This window comes from Protopterus annectens, chromosome 9.part0 (genome assembly GCF_019279795.1).
Source record: "Protopterus annectens isolate FY-2018-M chromosome 9.part0, PAN1.0, whole genome shotgun sequence".
Taxonomy (NCBI): domain Eukaryota; kingdom Metazoa; phylum Chordata; order Ceratodontiformes; family Protopteridae; genus Protopterus; species Protopterus annectens.
This window is the reverse complement of record NC_056743.1, coordinates 142,774,672-142,801,643: the sequence shown is the minus strand read 5'-3', so window position 1 is coordinate 142,801,643 and position 26,972 is coordinate 142,774,672. Positions and strand designations below refer to the sequence as shown.

Sequence of the window (26,972 nt, the reverse complement as noted above, 5' to 3'; positions counted from 1 at the left end):
GTGACAGAGGGACGTACATAGCTCAGAACTTCTTTGCCACCAGTCTGAACACCATCATTAAACATCAACCTGTCTGCTCCTCCTCCTCCTATGCTAGTTTCTAAGCTGTGTTTCAGATAAGTGCTCCATTGGGGTTTCTTCTTATGTTTTTCTTCTTTAATTTTTGTGAGTTTACATGTCATCTGGAAAGGAAACGTCAGTTTAGTAGGCAGATTCCCCATAAAGATAATCATGAGCAGTCTCTCTTCTGTTTGGATGCTTCTCAGTGATCTATCTGCAAAGCATTTGCCCCTAAGACCATACATAGGCATCTCTCGTCCTTGTCCATTTACCTGGAGAACCAGCGTCTTAAGTTGTTGGAGCAGGGTGCCTTTGCAGAATCTTCCCATCCAGAAGGTCAGCTGCCTGTAAAGAAAAAGGCCTCCCCAGACATCTCTCCCAAGGCTGGTGGATGCTCAGAGGATTGCCTCATTGTTGTTTCACATTCCTCTGTCACAACCCTGTTGGAGGCCAACATTGATCCAACTTCTCAAACATCCTCAGAGGCTCTGTAAACATCTGCTTCAGCTGTTGAAGAGGAAACTTGGCTGATTATTTCAGATGGACCTGCGGGATACCTCAGATGCATCATGTTAGGAAGGAGATTCCTTCTATGCTAGCTGAGTGTAGCAAGGTTCTGAACCTCCTTGGGTATTTATGGAAAATGTCCCTCAAAAAAAAAAAAAACATTTTCCCCTGCTAATAAATATCCCCACTGTGAATGACAGGATTTTACCCAGGGGTTGTATAATGCAGTGATGACCTTAAAGCCTCCCCAAGGAGTTTCTCTGCCTGATTTCCCCTTGGCCATCTACCCTCAAGAGACCCAGAGAGCTGGACTCCTCTGAAGAGGATTTGGATTCTGGGGAAGAATCTTTGGCATATTCCTCTTGGATCCCTTATCTCTTGGATTATGGCTCAGAGTAGGAAGATTCTGTTAGCCTGGAATCTCCCTTGGAAGAACTCCCCTTTGGGGTTATTATTTTTCATATGATGGAATATTTTAAATAGAACTCTTCTCAGGTTTCTGACATTCAAAAGAGGTGTTATGATCTCCTCCAGATGGAGTCCTCTAAGCCGCCTGCAGTTCCTCCAGTCTTGGCTGCCCTTCTTGATACCTTCTCAACAGCATCTTTGGCCCCAGATTCTCAACCTTCAGCCCCTAACAAGCTCAACAGATATAACAAAGTACTGGATTAAGTTCCTGTACAAGTGCCCTTTTCCTGATCCTTCTGTAGTGTCTCACTCTCTGTTATGAAACCCCCTAAACTTTTGCCACCTACTAAACTACTTCCTTCAGATAAGGACAGTAGAGCTATGGAACAGCTAGGCAGAAAATTTCTGCTGCCACCTTAGCTTTTTGGGCTATTAATTACCAGGCCCATATGGCCAAGTATGTTTTGGTACATCTTTCTCCAGCTTCCCAGGCCATCTATGACCTCCCTGATTCTGAAGGGAAGGATTCAATCCTCTACTGGGCTCCACTTGTCAAGTAGCTTGCCACTCCATTAAATGCAGTTATGATCAGCTGAAGACTCTTTTAAGGCTGCTGCCTTTGGTTCTGTTTTGAGACATTACTGTTGGCTTCATCTCCTGCCTTTGTCTGATGATATTAAGGCTAAATTGTTGGATGCTTCTCTTGATAATATGAGCCTGTTTGGATCTGCTGCTGCTGAACTGTTGAAGTCCTTTCAGGATAAAGGTAAGGCCCTATGTTCCATAGGAATTATCCATCCAAATCTGCCTTTGTTTACAGACAGCCATACCCTCCTCCCAAAGGTAATAAGGTTTCTAGGTGGGTTCTTCCTGCTAAGACTACTCAGCACTCTTACTGCTCAGAAAAAACCTCTTCAGGAGGAACCAGGTTCTGTCTGACAATTTGCTTCACCTTTTCTTGAGTAAGATTCCTTTATCCCTTTCTCTCTCTCTGTTCCTTCTCAGTTGTTTAAGGGTCACTTAAAACTCTTGGGTTATGTCCATCATCCATCAGGGATATTTTATGATATGGAAATCCCTTCCTTCCTTTTCTGGGCATCCCTCAGCCTCCTCAGAAACAGCTTCCTTTCTTCCCAGAACTGCTTCAGGGCCTTTTGGCAAAAGGCACCATTCAAGCTGTTCCCCTGTCCCAGGAAGAAGAAAGGGTTTTATTTCTGAATGTTTCTGCTTCCCAGGAAGGAAGATACCTGGAGAAGCATTCCAGACCTCTCTCAGCTCAACACCTTTCTGAAGGTTTCTTACTTTCGGATGTTGTCTCTTCAACCCTGTTTACTCTTCTTCCACAGGAGGCTTTTTTGGTCTCCCTGGACCACAAGGATGCTTATTTTCACATCCCAATTCATCCCCTTTTCAGGAAGCTTTTGCATTACCCTTTCTCTTCCTTGCATTTTCAGTTCCCTGCTTTGCCTTTTGGCCTTTCTACTGCCCCAAGGGTATTCACCAAATGCCTCAGTCCTGTGATTACCTTTTGCAGGATGAGAGAGGTTCAAATCTTTCCTTATATAGATGAACTGCTCATTTAAGCTTCCTCCCTCGAGGTCTTGCTTCAGCACCTCCAGTATACTGTTTGTTACAAAGCCTGGGGTTTACAAGAAATTTTCAGAAATCAGTCCTGGTTCCGTCTCAGGATCATGTGTTTCTCAATTGTAGGATGCAGTATTCACTCCCTCACTCTCCCTTCTGCTCTGCTGTTTTCCTTCTATATCTTCCTGGCCTGGAATTCCTTTCCTTTTTCTCCTTCTGGATGCACATGTTCCTTCTACTACCTAGGACTGTTGTTCTTTCTGGTGCTATTCATTTCTGAGGTATGTATATTGTTATGTCACTTTATGCCCTACGTCTTGAGCAGGGATCATATGGTGATGTACAATGTCTATAAAATCCTAAAGGTTTGGTATACTGGCTGGATGTTGCGCTACCCTTAGCAGGGAATGCCTTTTATAAAGAATACTGCACCAGTGAAGAGAAGGATATTTATTGTTAATTAAACAACTGTACATTCTTTCTGTTGTAACTATTCCAATTTGGCAAAAAAAAAAAAAAGATCTAGTTATGTGTTCCAATTCCTGATTGTCATAATATGGTCTCTCACAGTATGGCAGCTATGTTTTTATCACTCTGAAATGGGCCCCATTAGCATGATGATTACACTAGTGAGGTATTTCAATATGATCATCTCTGAATCTCTGCTATAAAGCACTGAGCTGTCAGCTGCCACCATGACAGTCCTTACCCATTCCTGAACTAGGAGGTCATGTGTCCCACACTCACCCTTGTGACATGACAGTATACCTCACATGGTATCATAACATGTGACTGTGAGCATTGAGCTGACATTTTCCTACTTGTTCTGACCAGCAAGGAGCATTTAAAGGGAGGAAGGATGCACAAGTACAGTCAGTCATGCACTTTACTGCATAATCTGTGTTATTACATGAGTTTTTTTTATTTTTCTTATGTAATAACCAATAGTTGTAGACCAGTTTACCCATCTCTATAGCAATGCTGCCATGTATTGCACCTGCTTCTGCCTCATACAGGGTATTGTTACAAATAATTACACCAGTGATACATTGCCCATCTCCTTCAATGCTGCCACACATATGTCAGGCAGAACTATATTACCACTTTGTAACTGCTTTCATGATCCCATATTGTGTTGAATAGCACAGATCATGAACACCTTACAGAAGTGTACCACCAGATATGGCCAGTCAGCACAAGCAAGCTTTCATAAGTCTGAAACCATGTTCAACGATGTTTCATATCTGTGATGGTATGTTGTTATAAGCCATCTTTGCCTCAGTCTTGTGGCTACAGATGAGGGTCATCAGCCACAGTTCCAAAGCTTATATATTATAATATCTACAGCACTGTTATGACATGCCTTTTACATATCTCCATGGCAATAGCAGATCTAGGATCCTGTGGCTAGCAGTATGTACAACTACTGACCAGATAACCCTCTGGAAAGTAATCTAGCATAAAACTCTGTATAGGTTGCCTGTGTATCAGATGTGAGAAATATGGGAGCTGGCTGTATGGCGCGCGCACACACTCTCTGTGCTTCGTCCACTACCTGCCTGTTAATGAACTGGAAAACATCCTTTTGGAGCTAGTAGGACCTTGATGGCAATCTGAATGCAGTCAAAGGATCTCAGGATGTCTGAAAAATAAGTTGTAGAAAATCTCTGTAGTCACTCCTGTCTTGTCTGTGAACACCAAATATGCTACATTGCATGCTACAACATCACATCAAGGAACCGTTGTAGTATTTTTCAAGCTAATACCTGCAAAACTCTTAACACTTCTATTGACAGACACTAAAGTGTCCTCATTGTGGTGATGGCCAGCAATGCATAAATCTTCATGGCTACTGGAATAGGCATTTCATGGGAAGATAGTGCATGTCTACTAACTCGTCTGGTGTTTTTGCCTACATGGTAGCAGATGACAGTGTTTTTGTTATTGTGGTGATATGTTATCCACTGACTGACCTTTCTGGTATGCATAGGATAACACTGTGCAACATCATAAATAATTCAGCAAAATGAATATTGCATTGACATTTGAACATGTTCAGAACCTCAGAAATTAATTGAAAATGTATCCCATGATGTTCTGTACTACTGTCATGATAGAATGCATTTATTTTTAAAATCAAAATGGTTTACAATGATTTTACATGTTCATGTTTGTTTTTGCAAGGGGACAAGCCCCCCTGCACCCCCAAGTTGGGAGCACACGCCCTCCTCCATATTATATTAACCAACTCCGAGATCGCACTACAGTAAGGAAAAGGGTACATTTCCTGATATGCATTGAACTGCGATCTCCATTCATAATGTCAACATCATATCAGTCAAGGAATACTCACTTTCACTAAATTAACTTTGAACAATTTTACTTCAGCATTACAAAACTTTAAAAACACACATTCGACCAAACTATAGTCATCTAATTCATCTAAGTGTAATTCCACATTATGATAGTAAACATATATATATATATATATATATATATATATATATATGTGTGTGTGTGTGTGTATATATATATATATATATATATGTGTGTGTGTATATATATATATATATATATATATATATATATATATATATATATATATATATATATGTGTGCATATACATGGTTTCCATCCTATTGGTTGAATGTGTGTTTGGTTGACAGCTGTTTAGTCGGCTGCTTATGATCAACTAAACAGCTGGTCAACAGGTGTCCGAGACTAAAAAATTCCTGTGGATGGTGAATATACCCTTGCCCTGTGATTGTGCAATGTCAGGGTTAGTATGTATGCATCTGCTTCACATGACTGAAAACTCAAAATACTGAAAACTCATTTGACTGAGTCTCATTCTACTGAAAGCTTACAATGCTGAATTTCAAAATAATTAATTTTAAGCCATAAACGTGGTGTGTTTCCCTTCATCTGTGATTTGCTTGTGATAAAAAAAAATTACTGCAACTTAAAGTGCCATCTGTCAGAATACTGACAGTAATGTAGAATGCAGTATTGCAGTGTTTCTAAATGTGTATATGTCTCTATACATTTTAATGGGAAATATTTAGAGTAATATGACAGACATTTCATGCACGTCTGGCAGTAGTGGCAGTGTGTACAGCACTTTAAGGTAAGGCAAAGATATATGCCCTTTTACTCAATGTAATGCAATCCTAGAATTAGTAAATATATTTGGGGGTGTGGGGGCACATCCCCCCCACATTTAGAGCTGCTGGGGGCATAGCCCCCACTTAGATTGGTTTTATATCTTCCAGTTTCTTTTAAGAGGGTAAGTAAGTAGTTTTTAATGTTTTGGAAAGAGTCAGTCATTGGTGCTGTAAGTGAGCATGTCTATGGCTTAAAATTCAGTCTTTTGAAATTCAGCATTGTAAGCTTTCAGTATGTGCTTTCCATGTTTTGAAAATTCGGTACTGTGGTTTCAGTCAAATGAAATACAGTATTTTGACTTTCAGTCATGTGAAGTAGATTCATATAAATATGTATTGGGGTGCAGGGGGCTTACCTCTCTATAAAATATGTTTTGTTTATAGTTTTTTTTTTTTTTTTTGCATGCACCAAAACTATTTCTTCATGCATTTGTAGTTAGTTGTCAATGTACATGGTATCAGCATAAAGGCATTGTTTAGCATGTCAATGATTTGTATATTCAATGTATATAAAAACACCCATATATATATATATATATATAGAGAGAGAGAGAGAGAAAGAGAGAGAGCTATAAATAGGTGTAGCCTCCGTCTAAAATAGCAGAATTAACGTACCATTAACTGTACATTCTAACGGTAAGTTAATGTGCATAAAAGAAGGTGATTGACGTCACCTCCTGCTCTGTCGAATACATCGAACCTTGGTTGTCAATGTATCAATTTTCAGTTTGGTTTACTTTTCTGCATTCCTAATTCCACATTTAGAGTCGACATTTTAAACAGTTGATCAATGCAGGTTCGAAATGCCAGTAGTAAACCTATATATATATATATATATATATATATATATATATATATATATATATATATATATATATGACCACAACAGGTCAGCTTTGAAAACATCAACACAGTACTATGCATACATGCATTGAGCAAATATATCAGCACATGCAAAAAAAGACTTTTAAAAAATGACATAAATGTAATGTTCTGTATAAAAGATTATATGTGATGCATAATGTTTGCAAGTGAAAATGTCAGTATTACTTATTTCCATTTATATAAAAGTATGATTGCCTATGTCATAAGTGTTAATTCAGTGAATATTTTGTTTTTACAAGAAGCATTTTTTTGAAGGGGGTGCAACTCCCCCATATGCACTGTAATTATATATACTAACTCCAGAATTGCATAATTTTGGGGAAAGGACACCAGGAATTGTGCGAGCTCACACACCTGCTTGACCGTCTTTGTAGTTGACCAAATTTTGTCGAGAGAGAGGTTGAATCCAAAGTGTAAAAAGGTCACACAGGCAAACTATTCAGTAAAAAACACGAGAATGTCTCAGCCAAACTAGAATCTTCACCATGTAATACCTTAAACCTGCTTTACTTATGGGATATATGCAAATTACCCCTTAAGGAAATAATAAGAGTTTCAGTTGCAAGGCTTCTGAATGCCCATGACCTTTTACTTTTTAAGCCTTTATAAGTACATTCAGGGCATAAAACAAAATCCCACTAGCTGTAAACATGTTTGTTTCAGTCTTTATTGCCTTCATCAGTGTACCCCAAGTCTCTTTCTGCTCTAGGGAATTACTTTATTTTGCAGGTCTGAATCACCAGCCTAGAAATCTACCTTGTGCATGTTTCAAGGCTTGAATTTCCTTATATCACATTTATCTTTTTCTGCAATCCACTATTGGTTCACTCATTAGTTTTGAATTTCTGTCCTAGGTCCTGCATGCACTGACTAGGTGGATTTATTTAACTTTTTCATATCTTCATATCTCTTTACAGAAAGCCTTTTGAAGCTTTGATCTGGTATATGCATTCTGTTTTCCTGTAGCTAAATGTTTAGGTCTCATTAGTTGAATAAGCTGAGCTATACTATCTTGTTTTGCTGTAGGGACATGATTTCCTTAACAAATTCACTGTGAAGAGAAATTTTAATTTTGTTCTTTATTTTTAGTAGCTTTGAATTGTGCTTTTAGGAACTTACTTTCAGTTTACACACATTGTCATGTTGTTTTAAAATTCAGAACACTATAATTAACAGTTAGCAAATCTTAATATTTGATTTCTTTTTCATTCTGTAAACCTATAATCTCAGTTTGCTCAGAGCTTGACTTCACTTTTGGATTTCAAGTTCAAACACCATTTCTCTTTGCTTTTTTGCAATGTATGCATTGTCTTTTCCATTGCTACTAAAACAGGCTTTAACTTCCTTTTAGCTTGACTTAGTTTCCCTTATCTGAAGCTGCACAGACTGTTTCTGTAACTTTTTCATACGGCGCACCTTTTCTTAATATTTGTTCTTTCTTCAGAGAATCCAAACTGCTTAAACACAGCTAATTACACATTTATGTTTGCAACATTACTTTTCTTAGAACTTCACCTGTTTCACTATCATATTCTCAGGTTCCTTATTAAATAAATGAACGATCGAAATTTCGCATGCCGCTTTATCAACAACTTGTCAAAAAGGCCAAATCCTGAAAACACGGAACAGCAATTTTTTTTTTAGGGAAAAAAAATCACTGGGACATTTTTGGGGCTTTGCCATTTCCTCCAATATGGTGCGATCTCGGAATTGGTATATTTAAGTAAGGGGGTAGGGAGGGCGAAGCCCCCCACTTTATTTTGTGTTTTTGTTTTGTTTGTGGACCAGCAGTTTTTTTCCCTAGGAAAAAAAATTGCTCTTTGTCTGTTTGGGATTGGATGTTTCAACATTTAGTTGTAAATAAAGCAGCATTCGAAATTTTGAGTGTTCGTTTATTTAAAAGGGAAGCATGTTCTCAGCCTCATAGTGTAAGAAATCTGGGCAAAGTGTAAAATAATGGGGGGACGAAGAGCCAGACAGGACAGGTTCAAAATATCATTCTTATAAACTTAGCAGGTTGCAAGAATAACAGGATTTGTGTTAGCATGCTTTTCATGAAAGATATGAAGTCCAAAACTCAAATGTTATGTCATTGTTTAATGACTTTAATCCCCAATGATTTGCTAGAAATTTTTATGAGGAAGAGACCAAACATATGAAGCAACAGTCTGAGCAGTTGCTAAGTATGTAATCACCACCCCAACTTATTTGGAAACTATAGCAAGTATGTTTGATTACTCATCATTTTCTCTGCCTTAGAAAACATGAATTTACTGTAGTGGCAATTAAGCATGTTTTCTCCATTGTGGCACATGTTCTTTGCCTTTAGGAAAATTGTATTTACTGTAGTGGCATTTAGCTTATTTGTGCATATGTGTATACCTGCAGTTGTGTATTTGCATACAAATGGCCAGGCTGTATTATTTGGTATAATCCTGTTAAAACACATATTAACACCTATGAGTACTTTTTTAAGGCAGTCTAATTAAGTAGGTTACTTACAGTCCCGGCTCTACTGAATGCACTAGAGAATGAACTGACTGACGATGCAACACAAATAATATTGTCTGCTTCACACCGCAAACGGAAGACGGCAAATTCCTCAGTTATATATACCGTGTGTGAGAGACTTTCCTCAACCTGTCTGTATGCACTTAAACACACTAACTCCAAAAATGCACAACCACAGATTAAACCATTTAATATGTGACTTGGTATTGTGTTAAAAAAAACTACCTAACTTGGAATATGTTCTTTTGATTATAATATCAAATCTCAAGTTAAACGTCAAAATATGATATAAAATTTGCTGACTGCACTGAACACTATAACACATAATCATGAATACTAACTAAATAAACTTTCCAACTACTAAAAACTAGAGAGGTTTGTTTTTATTTTGTTGTAAGGGAACAAGCCCCAATAAACCAACCATGTGGGGGCATGCTCCCCCACACCCCATGGTCTTATTATCAACTTCACAGCTGCACAATCTTGAAAAAGGGAGACATTTCCCCAAAGAAAGAAATAACTGCCACCACACGTTGAGAAAGCACACTAACAGTGACATCCTCTACTAAAACAGCTATAACAATAAAACAAATTATCTCAGCTCATCACTTCTCCTCAGTAAACACCGACATGCACAATATTCCATTCAGAAAACTATTTGACTATACATGAATCAGGCAGATGTAAAGTTGCAGCACCATGTTTTCACTATTTAAAGTTATACTGTGCAAAATAATTCATGTTCAAGAGTTTGAACTAAACATGTTGTTTCATGATCTTCCTAAAATTCTGAAAGGAAACATAGAATGAACCTCAACTTTACATGGAAACCTTTATGGATGCAAAGCTCATTAGTTGTATTGCCTAATCAGTTTTTTTTTATGTGCAACTTAGCCAGTGGCCATCTCATGCTCTTACATTTCCACCAATCAGAAGCATCAACTACTTTTTAGTTGTTAACTATGTAAACCTACTATACTTAAAGTCCTTCTTTTATGGATGACAAATGAGCATGTCTTGTTGTGACTTTCTCAGGGCTTGTATTAGTGGAGTATTTGCTAGAAAATAATTTGCTAAAACAAACTAACAATTCATACATGTTTTAGTTTCTTTTCTGTTATTCATAACTTTTACAAGAAAATATTTTTATGTTCATACCTGTTAAAAAAACAAGCTCAACTTAAAAATGAAAACGTAGTTTTGGTGGTAGTTTTTGTTACTGCAAACACAGCAAGTTGCTACACTGGTGGATGCAAAAAGGCATAAACTCAGTTGTGTTAAAAAATGTGATGTTCCAAGCTACCTGAAAATAAATTTTCTGTTTAAGTTGTTCTTCCCCATCTCAGAAATGAATGCAATGCTATCTTCAATGACCTGCATAACTGGGCCTCGAGAAGTGACATTTTAGCTGCTGTACTCCGATCTGAATGAAAATATAAATGAGTTTTTGTGAACTGTACTATAGCTCTTCTAGAAAAAAGTGCAGCCTCTGAGCAACAGCAGCAAAAATCCACTGTAATGAACACTTTGCTTATAATACCAAATGCATTACAACTCTTTAGAGAATGGACAACTTGTAGATCACATCCTGATTGGGGAATAAATGGTCTGCAGTAGGATGTTAATTTACAGGTAATGCCCACTGAAAAACAAGCCCACTGCTTCACAGCAGTATATTAAGCTGCCGTGGAGCTCGGACTTAAAAAAAAATGGCTGTCCTTTATGCTCACTAAGCAGTGCTTTTGCTGTTTATCAACGGTAAAATAAGAAAGAAAAAATAAAAATAAAACGTGTGTGTGAGAAAATGTATGCATGTATGAGAATAAGGTAGAGAGTTTGAGTGAAACAGAAAAAAGTGTGTGTATATGCATGTTTGTTTCTGTCTGCATGTGAGTGAATGCATGCATGAAACAGAAGAGACTGTGTGTGTGTGTGTGTGTGTGTGTGTGTGTGTGTGTGTGTGTGTGTGTGTGTGTGTGTGTGTGTGTGCGCACATGAGAGAGAGAGATTGAGTGAGAGTGATCCCCTACCAGCAACACTTAAGAAGTTTGCGTACCTCTCGACCTTTTAGATACAACTCTCAACCTCTTAGCAGAAGAAATCTGGACAAAGCTTGACAGAATGGGGGACAAATGCACAGAAATAGGGACACATTTTAAGTATTGCTCTTATAAACTTAGAAAGTTGCTGGAATAACAGGATTTGTGTTAGCATGCATTTTCTATAGGATATGACGTCTGAAACTCAACTGCACATTATTTAATGACTTTAATCTTTAGATCATCCAAGTGATTTATCAAAAAAATGCATTTTTATGAGGAACAGACCAAAAATATGAGGCAAATGTCTGGATAGTTGAGAGTTGTGCTTTTGGATCAAGGTATCTGGATAAAGCCTACAATAAAAGAGGAACAAAGGCTCAAAAATAGGAGCAGATTTTAATTATTGTTCTTATAAAATTACAAACTTGCTTAACTAAAAGGTTTTGTGTTAGCCTGAATTTTTTGAAGGAAATAAAAGTCTGAAACTCAAATATATGTCATTATTTAGTAACTTCTATCTACAATGACTGGCAGCAAACCAAACATTTTAGGAGTAAGGAACCAAAAAATAAATGTATATCTGTATATTATTAAAGTGTAATATGTTTGGATGTAAAATGCTTCCTCCAAACCATTAACATATACTATATCAAGTTTGAAACATTAGGCGGAGGTACTATTTTACATCAAAAATATATTAAAAAAAATATTGTTATAAAAAAATAAGTAAAACAACAATTTTACAAACATCCCATTCTCTAAGTGCAATAATGCCATCCAAGGTGTGTATTATTGTGGAAAAAATGCACTTTCAGGGGTGTAGATGCCCTCCATCTGTGGCATTGGGCCTCAGAACATCCCTGGGTAGGCATTATTTCCACAGTAACACGCATGCTGTTAGGCATTATTCCTTACATAAAATCTATACAGTCATAGTAATCTGTATACTGCTATGAAAGGCATCAAATACAAAGTGAAACTCCAACTAATTACATAAGACAAAAATAAGATCTCACACTCTCAGCTACTTATAACTGTTAACTTTATGGCCATGCAACTGTGGGGATAGGAGGAAATGTATTTTTTGTGCAAAACCCAGTCACTCCAACTCCTTTGTTTAAAAAAAAAAATGCTGGATGTAATTTTTGGGAAGGGTGAGTTTTGGTGAATTGTGTTCAGAAGGATAAAGATATAATAAAATGTCAAATTAAATGCCAGTGCAGAATTCTAGCAGTAGCTTATTTGGATGTTCTGATATTTGTATGTAGGTGGTCTTTTTGCATTTTACTCATATTGTACACAGTGACTTAACTAGATTTGAACACACTGCACTGGTTCATTTTCTTTTTACAACATTGAAAGAGGCTTTATTTTACTTTCTTTCCACTTCAACTTCTGCAGTGGACTAACTGTTTTTTTTTGTACTTTAACTGATCTGGATTCATAAATTCTGGATTGTAATATTTTTATTGACTTTGATTTTAGCCTGTTGTTGGGTTCTTGTCATATTACGTTTACTGAAAATACATTATTTGTCAGCATTTTTCTCCTACTTATCAGTCTTTGCTGTGACATCTGTGTGACTGTCTCTGTTGCTATATCTGCTTCTGCTTTGCTTTCATTTGTCACAGAATGCTTGTTTCATATTTCTTCATATTTTCTGTCAGTGATATACTCTGTCTCCTGGCCATATATTCTTTATTGTGACTTGCCTCTAGGGCTTTGAAAAGTAGTTGGGGGAATTTAATATAACCTACATTTTTTTACTGTGTAAGTACCATGCCATGATGCTTACAGAAAAGTAATCAGGTTTTAGATTCAGTAAGCACTGCTGAGTGCCGCACATGCACAAGCCAACACGGAAAGTTCCATGGCATGCATATCACCTCATAAGCAGGTGAATCTCACACAAATGAGTCAAGTAGAGAGATCCACAAGCAGATAGGCAACTCTTCAGACCCTGTGTCAGTGTCTGTAGTGAGCACAGAAAAATTCCATGTACAGGAGTCTAGACAGACAAAAAGGGCTATAAAATGTAGATATATGGACAGAAATGGCATACCACATGCAGATATGAGTGAAACTATCCATCTGTCTGTCAGAAAAATTAAAGGAAATAAGTTAAATTAATTTAATTTTACTTTTTAATAATCGGGGCATGTTTGTGCTATGCGCCACAGTGCACAAATGTGCTTTGTAAAAAAAAAATTGGAAAAAACAAAATTAATATTGTGTGCATTATGTGACAGAAATGTCTAACAGGTCCTTGGATGGAGTATCTACAGTGGTGAATTGGTGCTGTTGCTAATGTGGTAGGGCTTTGAAGCATGTAGTTTCCAGGCTGTAAGCACAGATCCCTGTGCAAATCATGTGGAGTTACTGAATAGCATAAAGGAGTAATTGTGTCTGCATATCCCCTTTTTGTAGGCATACAACCATGTTGGAGTTTACAGAGGAGGTAGCTGACATCAGCGGAGGGTGTGTCCAATGGCTTCTAAGCTTGTTTCAGTTAGCTATGCCTGTTTGCGTGGTGCACCGCCATGCTGAGTTTGGAAGTCTGGGAGGTGTTTACACCAAGTGCTAAGCTTTGTTTACCTGCGGGGCAGATTGGCATGGCACTCCGCAGTGCTGAGTGCATCTAAAAGCTGATGACGTATTAATCGATTTTGACCCCTGTTTAACTTAAACTAGGGACATTAAATTATGTTAATGATATACTAGGCAGGTGGAATGCATCATAAGTAACCATTCACACAGTTATCACCTACAGCAGAGCACTATAAAGTATGCATACACCCTACAATCTGATTTTCCCCCATATTCTGCACCATTGGAGTACAGACTTGGGAATTTTAACTGAGAGAATCCTAGGGGCTGCTGCAGGTCTGCTACATATTTATGTGCTAGATGCTGAAGTCAATGCTGCTGCCACTGATAATAGGCCTAGACAGAGAAGGAGAAGAGTGTTCAGACCCAGGGTAACCTTCCAAGAGCTACATGAGCTGGAGATTGTAGAGCACTACAGGATAGGGAGATAATACAAGAACTTGCTGAGCTCTGCTACTGTCAACTCAGACCCAGAGCCAGCAGAAGTGAACCCATCTCAGTGGAAACAAAGGTATGTGTAGCCCTAAGGATTCTAGCTAAAGGTACTTTCCAAAGATCAATTGGGGACATGATGGCTGTCTCTCAGCCATCACCATCCAGGGTACTCCACCAGTTCCTGGATGCCATGCTACCACATGCCAGTGAGCACATTTATTTTCCCCTCACCCCTGAGGTTAGGGCCAGTAATATACATCACTTCTACCATGTAGCACACTACCCTGAGGTACTGGGTGCCATAGATTCCACTCATGTATACATCGTCACCACCTGGTGAGGAGGGTAGAATCTATGTCAACCGCAAGGGCTACAACTCCAGCTGCCAGGTCATGTTCACTGCCCAGGGAATTATGCAGTTATCATGACTCCCATATCTGGCAAGCATCACACCTGTACCAGCTGTTTGTTAGGGAGACATCCCACATGGCCATTTACTGAGGGATGCTGGCTACACACTGGAACCATGAATGATGACACCCATGGAAGAATGCCAAAATGAGGCACACGCACAAACTAGGAACATCATAGAGCATGTGTTTGGGCTTCTGAAGTCACAGTTTCAGTGCCTCAGTATATCTAGTGGAACCCTGCAGCCACATGTGCAGATATGTTCACAGTATATGCCATGCTACACATTATGATCCTGCGGAAACAGCTGCAGCAGGATCAGCAAAGGGAAAGGATATGTAGCCCCCCACCAATTCCTAAGTCACCACAGCCACAGTCACAAGAGGACTAGGAGTAGGGAACCCCCTGATGATGTCCCCGTAGGCAGATGTAGGCATGCCCAGTACACCCTGGCTTTGGCTAAGAGACAATGCATAGCACGTTTACTTACAACTTAGAGCCCTAGGGAATGACATCTTACTCCTACTCACATACTTGTTTTAAAATTGCTGATACCAGTATTAATTACATCACTCAGAGTCAGCCCTGAACTGCATTTTTGTCAACTTCTGCGTTCGCAAGGTAAGTCTGTAACCTACACAGACACTACTTGTAAGGATTACTATAATATGGTATCATATGTATGAATCTTGCTGCATTCATGCAAGGAAATATAGTGGGCTTGTGGACAGATGTAACATCCACATGGGATTTACAGATACCCCGTCCAATAGTGTCTGTTCCCTAATAATCACTAGGCCTCATCGTTGGAAAATTCATTACACCAGTCAAAGGAGATGTTAAACAGTGGGGTCACATATTTGGACTACTGTCTATCCCAGAAGATCATGTGCTGTTGTTCCCCCAACATAGCAGTGTTTCCATATAATGGCTTTAACAGTAAGTTAGCAATGGTATATCAGCAGCCAGGCAATCTGAGGGCTGTAACATATAACTCAATCACACATTGTATGTCACATGTAATGCAGGATAACAACGTACATATCTGTGCTGTTTATTGTGTGATGAATGATTCCTCCCTCTCTGGCACCCTGTGTGGCTCAGTGGACTAGAGAAGTTAGCATGGATGATGGTGTTGATTGTTCTAATCTAGAAGTGGTTATATCTTTTGCATGGAGGTATTATGATGTTGGTGTTTTCACAGACTGCCAATCTGTATGTGGTGTAAAATTATGAACCTCAGTTACATATTAAGTACAGCAGACAGCTGCTGAGTGCTGTGGACATTTTGAGTGAAGTCCTGTACTGCAGAAACAGGGACAGATGTCATTGTCTGTAACACACAAAATCCCAGACTGGAGTAGAGCTAGGTGTGGCCTGGAGTCACTTTATAAGTACTGACAGTCCCACTGGATATGCCCATACAGTTAGTTAAAATGAGTCTAGTTCTGTTGCCCCTTCATCAAAATGACCTGTTATGAATAGATATGTCTATACATACAGACATATACGTATACATATCCCTCTGTCACTCTCTCTCTCATACATAGTATATCTGTCTCTCTGTAGTTTCAAATAAATATATATATATATATATATATATATATATATATATATATATATATATATATTTAAATGATACATAGACTCTCCCCATATATCTACATGACACATGTACATATCATACACACAGCTACATTTATATATACATCCCTGTTACATACATAAATGTGCGTGGATGTCTGTATTGCCCTACATACCCTAATAATGGTGAGTAAATCTGCACTATCACACATCCATACTGTTTCTCAAAGGATCACAACTAAGGGTGCAACAGTACATTGTACAGTACAGTGAGCAGGTGGTGTAATGTATAATGTTGTCAATGCACGTATGGACAGGGCAGATTGTTCCTGCCCACAAGTTTGCCCATCTAAGTTCAAACAGCTACATATGGCCATACTGGTAATTGTACACATATAGCTAGGATAACAACAGTTATCTCACTGCTAGGATACTAGATGCAGATAACAGTACAAAGCAGTATCACTCTGCAGGCCACAAATGCTGTTCAGTACAAGCCTAATTTGTGTAAAGCAGAAGTACTGTGCCTGCAATCACATATGCAACAGACTTAACCTGCGGTGCGTGCAATAAGTAGTGTGATCTATAGTATATAAGGCTAGATATGTAGGATTTCTAATCTCACTCCAGGCCACTCAGTGCATGTGTGTATATCCCCCTGCAAAGGAACTGACATGCCCTCATGGGCTGTCCATCTGCAATGGGTATGCACTTTTTGGCCCTGTAACTTGCTGCTGGCTTCTGCAAGGCCTGATGATGTCACCCACCTTAAGACTACCAGCTGACAGTGTAGCATCAGAAGTGAGCAGTGGCACGTGCTAGAAGAACTGTGATCTATAGCATATAAGACTAGATAGGTAGGAGTTCTAATCTTACTGCAGGCTGCTTGCTGCATGCGTGTGTGTGTATCCCCCTGCAAAGCAACTGAAATGCCCTCATGGGCTGTCCACTTGCAATGGTTATGCACTTTATGGCCCTGTAACTTGCTGCTAGCTTCCAAACTGCCCTCTTCTACAAGGACTGATGATGTCATTCACTTTGAGACTACCAACTGACAGTGTAATATCAGACTTAAGCCATGGAGCATGTGATAAGTACTGTGAGCTATAGTGTATAACACTAAATAGGTAGGGGTTCTACTCTCACTTCAAGCTACTTGGTGTGTGTGTATGTCCGTATTTCATAAATATGATCACCTTGGTAACTTAGAAATAGGAAGGATTTTGCAGTATTTTATTTCTAGCATGTGATATGGCCCCCCAAAGGACTGACCACAACAAGGCCTGCTGATGTCATCAAGCATAATGTGTCCTAAACTGATAGTACTAGCAGACATGAGGTGTGTGGCTGCATCACATACTGTAATCTGTAGTGTGTACCATTACAAAGGTAAGTGTTCTCATCTACTTACAGCCAACTTGCGCTATGTGTGCGCCTTGGTGTGTCCTGTACTCTGTGATTGGAAGTGGTGCTAGCCTCAGTGTAGCCATGTTTCTGTGTAAGCCTGTTAGAGCATTTTATGTCATGCTATGGAACCATAGGACATTTGAACTTCACTACCATAAAGGCCATACAGCCCATACAATCTTAGACAAATTTATACCCATAGTTACAGGATCAGTACATATTGTCCTAGTCCAAGAGGGACACAGGCAGATGTCCTATGTTGAGATGGTGGTCACCCAGCCAGTTATACAGTTGGCATGTGCTGAGGTGCACCGACATGCTCTGTTTGCCATTAGACAGGGTTCTGTTTCAAGGGTGTGTTTAAGTCTGCTAGAAAAATCCCTCCCACAAGCATGTAGTACTAAAGTCACATACAAGGTTAATGTCCTTACGGTGAGTTATCTATCTACTATACCTCCTACAGATAGGCAGCATATGCAATCAAGCAGGGTCACACATTGACTCATATGCATGGAATGGATCACCGCTGAGTAGTCTATATGCCACAGGTGACAGTGACAGTCATTGCAGATGATCTTCATTGAACACATACTGAAGACGTGATGTGTCCTTGTGAGGGACAATACTCTAGTGTGCAGTTGATAGTACTGCTTGGAAAGGTACATCAACACATGGCTCCCTGATGATTGGCCCTACAGGCATACATATATGGATACTTAGACAAAGAGGTGTATAGAGTATAGTGTCAGAGCCTGACGAACCTGGTCTGCAAGGCCATGGAATGTATCATCATGGAACTCATAGACATAGACATTGGTAACCTCCAAACTCTGGATCCCACCCAGTTCGGGTTAGTGAAAGGCAGATCATGCCCCCTGAACCTGATCGACATCTTTGAGGCAGTCACCAAAGCCGTAGATGAGGGTAAAGTGGTTCACACAGCCTATCTTGACCTCGACAAGGCTTTCAACACTATCCCCCATTCTGGAATTATAGCTAAACTCACTAAACTAGGTATAAATTCCTACATCAAAAGATGGGTTACCAACTGGCTCACTGACAGAACCCACACTGTAAATGTTGCACACACCAAATCTGACCTCACACCAGTGACAAGTGGAGTACCACAGGGTTCAGTCCTGGGACCACTCCTGTTTGGTATCTACTTCTCTGAAGTAAGGGCTAACACAGAAGACCTCTGGCTAACGAAATTTGCAAATGACTGCAAACTAGGAACCATAGTCGAGTCCCCAACTGATGTGGAAATCCTACAGAAGGGCCTTGCTGAGACAGATGCCTGGTGTCAGAGCCATGGCCTCAAGCTCAATGCCAAAAAGTGCATTGTCATCCCTTTGGTAAAAATTCTGTACCCATCAACTACTACATAGACAGCAGTCTACTTAACACTGAATGTGTGATAAGAGACCTTGGGACCCAGGTGGACAGTAGTCTGTCCTTTGATAGTCACATCACCAGTGTAGTCAGGAAGTCCTTCTATGTGGCACACCTCATGATAATAGGGTTCTCATCCAGGAAAAGAGGTAATTGTTCCCCTCTACTCGACACTCATTAAACCCATTATAGAGTACAATGCCCCTTTTGGAATGTACCTCACAAGACATCTGCAGCAGCTAGAAAGGCCACAGATGTACCTCACAAAGAGGATTACTAGCCTCAAACAGATGGCCTACACTGACCGTCTCAAAAAACTCCAGCTTTACTCAATAGTATATCGCCGTGATCTCTGCCTAACATATAAAGCTATGACAAACCCGAGCTGTTTGACATGCTACACCTTCAAGAAAAATCTTGATGAGTGGATGGGAAATAGGAAATACACCCCGGGGATCACTTCTGTGTCTCTGCTCGACAGTGACACAGGAAAATAACTTTCTTGGGTGGCGTAAGCCAAGGAACCTTGTTGGCTTGGTTTATGTAGGCCCTCGGGCCGATAGCCTCGTACCTACCTATGAACCTATAGCAATGTTGGTGAGTGGATGCACCACCTCTGTGCAAGGGTATAACAGTTGCCATTGTCCACTCAGCTAGTGCACAGCCGGTGGTGTCAGTATGATTGCAAGGGTGTCCCAATGGTATAAGTAATCCTTGTCTTATCACATATGGGATGCAGCCTGGAATGTAGCATGTGCAATAGATGCTGTGTATCTTCCAGTGAGAGGCCAGTAACAAACTGCTCTGTGAAAATGGAAGTTATGGGACAGGTTGTAGGAATGTCATGCGTCACGTGGTGGGGACAAAGGAGTGTAGTTCATGCAGGCAGTGTGGGAGTACAGGTTAGGTATGAGTACAAGACCCATCACATGTGGCATCATGAAGTATGAGGTCACCAACAATCTGGGCCAGACCTTTGAGGTCACACTCATAACCACACTGTGCCTTGTGGCTCTGCTTTGTGGGGGTGGCTAATTTTGTCACGTGCCATGTTTACATTACATCACAAGAACACTATGTGGTTCTTTTAGCTGAGGAGGTAGTGCCTCCATGTTAGGGTGGACACCCTCACCCAAATGTCACACAGCATTGTCCACCTGTTATTGTACAGCCTGCTAATGGCATTTGTCCACCCATCAGGTTTGCTGAGCCATGATGACACTGTGTCCCTCCTGTCACATACAGCCGAGTTCATGCAGTTGTAATGTTGCTGACATAATGCATGGGTGTAGAGCTCTACATATTTGCCTGTCCCATATAAAGGGGGAGGTGCAGTCACACTATGTCAAGACATCCCACAGGAGGTAATAAATGGCTTTTTTGACATATATATGTATATATCAGCATTGTCTATTGGGGGGGTACATGCTGGTATTTATAAAGAAACTGATCCATGGGCAGATACCACCAGGGAGGACCTCACACTGGGGGCATTGTACTGATCACCCTTATTGGTAAACACACGATGCAATACGTTCGTTCCTCATGTGGAGATGTCATGGCACTGCTGCAGGGCATTGTAGGTAAGGACAAACCAAAAGGGACCAGCACACTTAGTAGCAGATTAAAAACCAAATATTTTAATAATTCAAAAGGTAACTAACAAGTACCTTTCTTGCAATTACACAGACCGGTTTCAGCTAGTGTAGCCTTTTTCAATGTGAAATTTACATAACACAAAACAATTACTAAGCAAAACACCCTAACATCCTGGTACTGTATTTATACCCTTCATTTAAAGTGGTATCTTCCTAAACTTTTTTAGTGGATAATACTGCAATAACAATTGGAACATATACAGAAATCATTAAAAACATTCTAATTTATGAACATACAACTAAGATCCTAACAATTTATGTTTGGCTATATGTAGATGTCAATTATTTAAATTCTGATAAATTCTTTGTTTGTAAATATTATAATCAGCAAAAATCACCTTGCTTCCCTGGGCTCAATTGTAAATATATGAAGCCCAGTAGAGCCAAGAATTGGTATGAGGCTAATACCATAAGTTTTCATTTGTACAACAATCTATTTGCAATATTTGATGGTAACCCAAACTGAGTCTGAAACCAATAGCTGTTAACCATCTCCCAGTGGCCCACCCTACTCAGGCCACCAACAGTATTAATATTGTTTATTATAAGTGCCATCATGTACTTTGTATTCATTTAATCCTGGCTTGAAAAAAGCCCCAAGGATGGTAATCCATTTATTTTCCATATTATTAAGTTTGGTATGCCAACCCATCTTAAAATTCCTGTGACATTGAATTTTGTCTATAACGACAAACCTAAATGATGCTCCTGTGTGATGTTGGCTGTGTTTGTATAAGGCATTAGTATTTCTTCTATTTCTTATAGAACTTAAATGCTCACTGATCCTTATTCTGATGGGTCGAGAAGTCTGCCCAACATAAAACGCAGAACAAGTGCATTGGGCCAAATAAATAACCCAATCAGAACTACAGTTTGCAAAAATGTTGATGTTAAAGACCTTGGGAGTATTTTTACTACTGAATTCCTTGCTTTTACAGATATACTGACATGCACTGCAATGTCCACATGGATAACAACCCACTAAGGCATCCCCAAAAAGAGTTGTTTGTAATTTAATTGCTGGTGTAAATCTTTTATAATATGTTAATTGAGATTGAATAGTACGTCCCCTGCGGTACGAAAAAGCACGTTTCAGGGAGAATGTCATGGAAAAATGGATTTGACTGTAATATGTCCCAATATTTACTAACAATTTGTCGAAACCAAGATGTGTTATTACCATAAGTGGTGACTAATCTAATAACTTGTCTGTCCTGAGTGGCCTCATCCTTTGATCTGTTATATTGTAATAAATCAGATCTTCTATTAGCTTCAATTTTGCTGGCCGTGTTAATTAAATGTTCTGGATTATATCCTCTATCCACAAATCTTGCTGTTAGATCCTGTTTTTGTGTGGAACATTCTATCTCCGTGGAGCAAATTCTTTTTAACCACAAATATTGCGACTTGGGAATGTTGCTGATGATGTGGCGGGGGTGAGAACTACTAGCATGAAGCAAAGTATTATATTGTGGAAATTTCCTGTGTATTGAAGTTGCTAAGGTGTGGTCAGGTAGTCTTTTAATGGCCACATCCAGAAAAACAATTTTGTGATACCCAGTGTTAACAGTAAAATGTATATCAAATGGATTGTCATTTAAGTAATTAATAAATTTGGACAATTCTTCCAAACCTCCCCGCCACACCAACCAGCAATCATCCAAGTACCTCCGCCATATGTCCATATGAATATTCTGCTGGCCATCATATATGAAGGCCTGTTCGTAATAACCCATAAACAAATCTGCGTAAATGGGGGCAAAAGATGCCCCCATTGCTGTCCCTTTGATTTGCCAATATGGGTTGCCTTCAAAATAAAAAATGTTTTTTTGTAAAACATATTCCATCAATTTGATCAAAAAATTGTTGAGTCCAGTGGAATATAACTTAGATTGATTTAACCAATAAGTCACTGCCAAAAGGCCAGCTTTGTGTGGAATGCTTGTATATAAGGAGGATACATCTAGAGTACATAACAGCCAGTCCTCTTCTAGTTGAGAATCTTCGATAATATTCAGAAATTGTGTAGTGTCTTGGATACGTGATCTGACCATAGTCAGTAATGGCTTTAAATATTCTGTCAAAAAGGCAGACAAAGGTTCGGTAAGAGATCCCCTACCTGAGACTATGGGTCTGCCAGGTGGGTTCAATAGATCTTTATGTAGTTTGGGTATTAAATATAGGTATTGTGGCATAGGTTCAGGTACCTTAAGTTGTGTGGCTACTTGTGAGGTAATAATCCCTTCCTCCACAGCTAGATCAATAAATGAATCAATATCAGTTTTGAAATTCAAGGTGGGATCCACCACCATCTTTATGTAAAACTGAGATTGGGATAACTGTTCTGAGTGCCTCTGCCTTATATTTCGAATAATCCATGACCACAATACCCCCACCTTTGTCCGCTGAAGTAATAATTATGGGTTTGTTGTGTTGCAATTGTAGGAGTGCTTCCTGTTCAGAGGAATTAAGATTGCTGCGACTACTTATGAAATTTTGGGAAAAATGTAAATCCCTTAATACACATTCTTTGAATATTGAGACATGCTTATCCATTGGTGGTACAAATTTGGATTTGCCAAACCTAAAGCCAGTTGATCTTTGAGAGTGAGACTCATCTGAAAAAAATAGCTTGAGGTTAAGTGTTCTGCAAAAATTATTAATGTCATCCACTAAAAAATGTTTAGGTACAGGTGCTGTGGGTACAAAATTCAAGCCTTTATTCAATACATTATATTGTACATCCGTGAGTGTGAAAGAAGAAATGTTAAGTACATTATTCACTGTGTTGTTATTTGTTTCAGTAATGTTTGAAGACTGGTTGTACCCTCGTCTGCGACTGTGTTTCCTCCCTGCCCTACGCTTGTTGATCCTAAAGGGATGAGTTGCTTCCTTTTTGCCACTGGGGACGCCTGGTTGGAGGAAACCTCACCATCTGTAGTGGATGAAAAATCCTCATCAGATGTAACACTGTGTATTATTTCATGCTTTTTGAGGATAGGCCTGGGTCTTTTCTTACCCCTTGATGGTTTAAATGACCCTTCATTAAACCTAACACTTTTTTGAGTTACGAAAGGTTTACCTTTTTCGTAATCATTTAGATCTCTGTTAAACTTGTGTATTTTCCTTTTCTTAAGGTGTTCCTCAATACTTGTCAATTCTTTAGCTAATTCTGACAAATGCCCCTGATAATACTCTGTACTAGAAAAGGTTTCAGCTTCCAAGCAGGTAGTTTGTAGGTCTAAAATAAGTGTTTCAATAGTTCTTTCATAGTATCTGGAAAGACTGTCAACAAAGAGCATAGATGCCTGATGTTGGGCAGTAGCCCAGTCTTGTGTTAATTGGTTGTCAATATTAGCCACTAAGGGTTGCAACTTTATGCGAAGCCCTCTTGGTGTAATGTCTTTAATTTTATATGCTTTAAAAAGCTTCAGATGCCATATGTTGGTTCTGAGAGTTTTCATTTGTCTACTAAGTTTGGAAAAAATTGAGCCACATTTTTCCTTGGTGTTTGTTATAACATTATCTGCCATAGGGGACTGACTGTTATTAAGTCCAAATGCATCTAAATTATCCTTGTCTGCTGACAGGCCCCTTAGAATATCATTTAAGTCCATAGCTAAGCCCAATGCTTGTTATAATCTTTGGTTATTAACACGACTAAGCCAATCACCCAAACTAGAGTATTTAAATTTATCCAATAAATTTGTCAACAAAATATATATACTAATGTTCAGTATATAATGGTTGACCTACCCCCATATCTTAGGATATCCCAGTTCAATATTCAAAAACAGGAGTATCACTGATGATATTGCTGATACCCAATTAACCAGAAAAAGAGAAAAAATTCTTTAAAGGGGTAATGCTGGGCTGACGAAAAAATAGAGTAGTGAAACTTATTCTATTTGTGTATATCCTTATTCCATATTAAATGGGCAAAAAGTTTTGTGATCAAAAATTGGCTCCAAAGGTCTAAAAGGTCCAGCTCCGTCACCAAAGAACAGAGTGAGAATGTTGTATTATATTTATACTCTTACCATAAGTGGTATACTTATAGAGAAAATTCCAAATTAATATTTTGTTTTATTTGGTAGCCACCATAAGAGTATTCAAATATGCACTCTGAAAATTGTTTTATATGTTCATATGCCCTTACCATAAGTGGACCTGTTGTTAAAAATTTTTTTTATCTATATATATATATATATATATATATATATATATGTATGTATGTTTATTCTTTTTCTGCGCCACCGTAAGGGTATATGATCTTACTTAATGTTAATTAGACCAGTCCTGGGCCAAAGATTATCACCTTTCCCCTTATGTGCAGTCACCTGATATACAGTATATTATTATGGTGACTGGACCCTGTTCTAACTAAGAGGCCTACTGGCGACAATCCCAATAAATCAAAAAACAGAATATTGCCCGTTCTCCAAGAATTAGGTTAGTCCTACCCTTTGTTCGACAGTCCAGCAATACTCACCAGCAATAATATGTATTATGATAAAAGTATTAAGAATTATGGTTTGGAAGCCTCGATAATGGGTAACTGATATTCTAATATCGAAAATATGATGTCTGTCCTATCACCAGTATATAGATAAAAAATAGTGACAAACTATCGAACAACCTATACTGCAATAATCCACATCAGGCAACTATGAAACCTTGTTTGAAATGTTGATGTTAATAACAACATATATGTATGTATATGTTTAAAGTTTACTGTAATATGAACACCAGCCCAAGCATTGATAATAAAACAAACATACTCCCAAGTCTAGTACAATTATATCTATCTTAAAATGCCAACATTTAGGGATTCTGACCCTGAACTCTTAGCCCGTTGGCAAAAACTAAACTTAGAAACCAGTTTTTCTTATATTCTAATCCTAATCGAACATTATGCAAAAATTGTTACTGACTTGAAAAATGACATCAAATCGTTACAAACTGATCTTCTTAAGTTATTGCACGCTGACAGTTTGGGAACATTATACAATGATTTGAAACAAATGATATCTTCGCTTGACATCAAATGCTTACAAGATAAGAAGCGGAAGCTTGAGAGAGACTTTCTCGAATTCAATAAGTCCCAAGTTTTCAGTTGGCCCAGGGACACCAATCCACCCAAATTCAACCATCATCGTTCTTTTAAAGCAACAGAAAGACAACCATCGGTTGCCGACACTGTTATTCCTTCTGTGATGACATCATCTTTAGAAGCCACTGTTGTTCGCAATGTTATCCGCAATGATGGACTCACGAATTCAAACATGCATGATCCTGCAGTTGCTTCTAGTAAGAATGTACATGTGGTGGAAGCGCAAGTCCATGCAGGTGGAACTATCGTTTCTCCGACGAATGTTGTTCCCAACAGTTTGAAAAATCAAGACGTGCGAAGAAAACAGGTTTCTTTAGACTCCTTCGTCATTTCATGCGAAGATGAGTTGCATGCGATAGGGGATGGCTCTCTGTCTTTTCCCCTGCCTTACAGACCGTTCGAAAAGAGAACTTGGTCACCAAATGGCAGAGCCACGAAAAGGAAGAGCATAGAGGACAGCCTTTCAAACACCAAGAAGGCACAAAGACCCAGGACTTAATACAATTGCCTTTAACAACAGAGGTAAATGACAGTTTAGTGGTTAACATTTCCGATTATATTTTAAATGTCAATGAGTTGTCTATTTTAGATAGAGGACTAGGGTTTATTCCCTCAAATTGTATTGATGTTACTGATCTAATAGCAGATGTGAGAATGTTTACAAGAAATATAGCTCTCAAGATGCTTTATGGACATAACATGGTTTCAAGCAATAATGAGTATAGTATTTTTAGGAAACCTTCTACATTTATTCCCCAGCAGCATCCCCTATTAGACGCCTTTGAGAGGGCAGTAGAATGAGATTTGTTTGATTTATACAATGATAGCACAGCTAAATGTCAATTTTTTAATTTAACCTTTGATGAGAGGCAAGCCCTAGATGAACTCAGGAACAATAAAAATATTACTATCAGGCAAGCTGATAAAGGTGATGCAATTGTTGTGATGAATAGTTCTCATTACTATGACAAGATGGAAAATATGCTCTCTGACGAAGAGACCTATTTATGCATCTCTAATATTCAGCTCAATAACCTAATCAGAGAAGTACATGCACATCTATATGACTTGATGTTAGATAAGGTTATTGACAATGATTTATATACATATTTTTTAGTTGATAAACCATTGATACCCTCTTTCAGGGGGTTACCCAAGATCCATAAGAACGAATTGGATCCACCTTTGCGTCCAATAGTGTCC

At 38.8% G+C, this 26,972-nt stretch overlaps 1 protein-coding gene across 1 annotated transcript in view; it reads left to right on the top strand.

The window, feature by feature from the left end:
• LOC122810502 (SH3 and multiple ankyrin repeat domains protein 1-like) overlaps positions 1 to 26,972 on the top strand; it is a 4,213,494-nt gene that overhangs the window by 3,919,543 nt on the left and 266,979 nt on the right. The gene's annotated exons all lie outside the window — the stretch shown is intronic.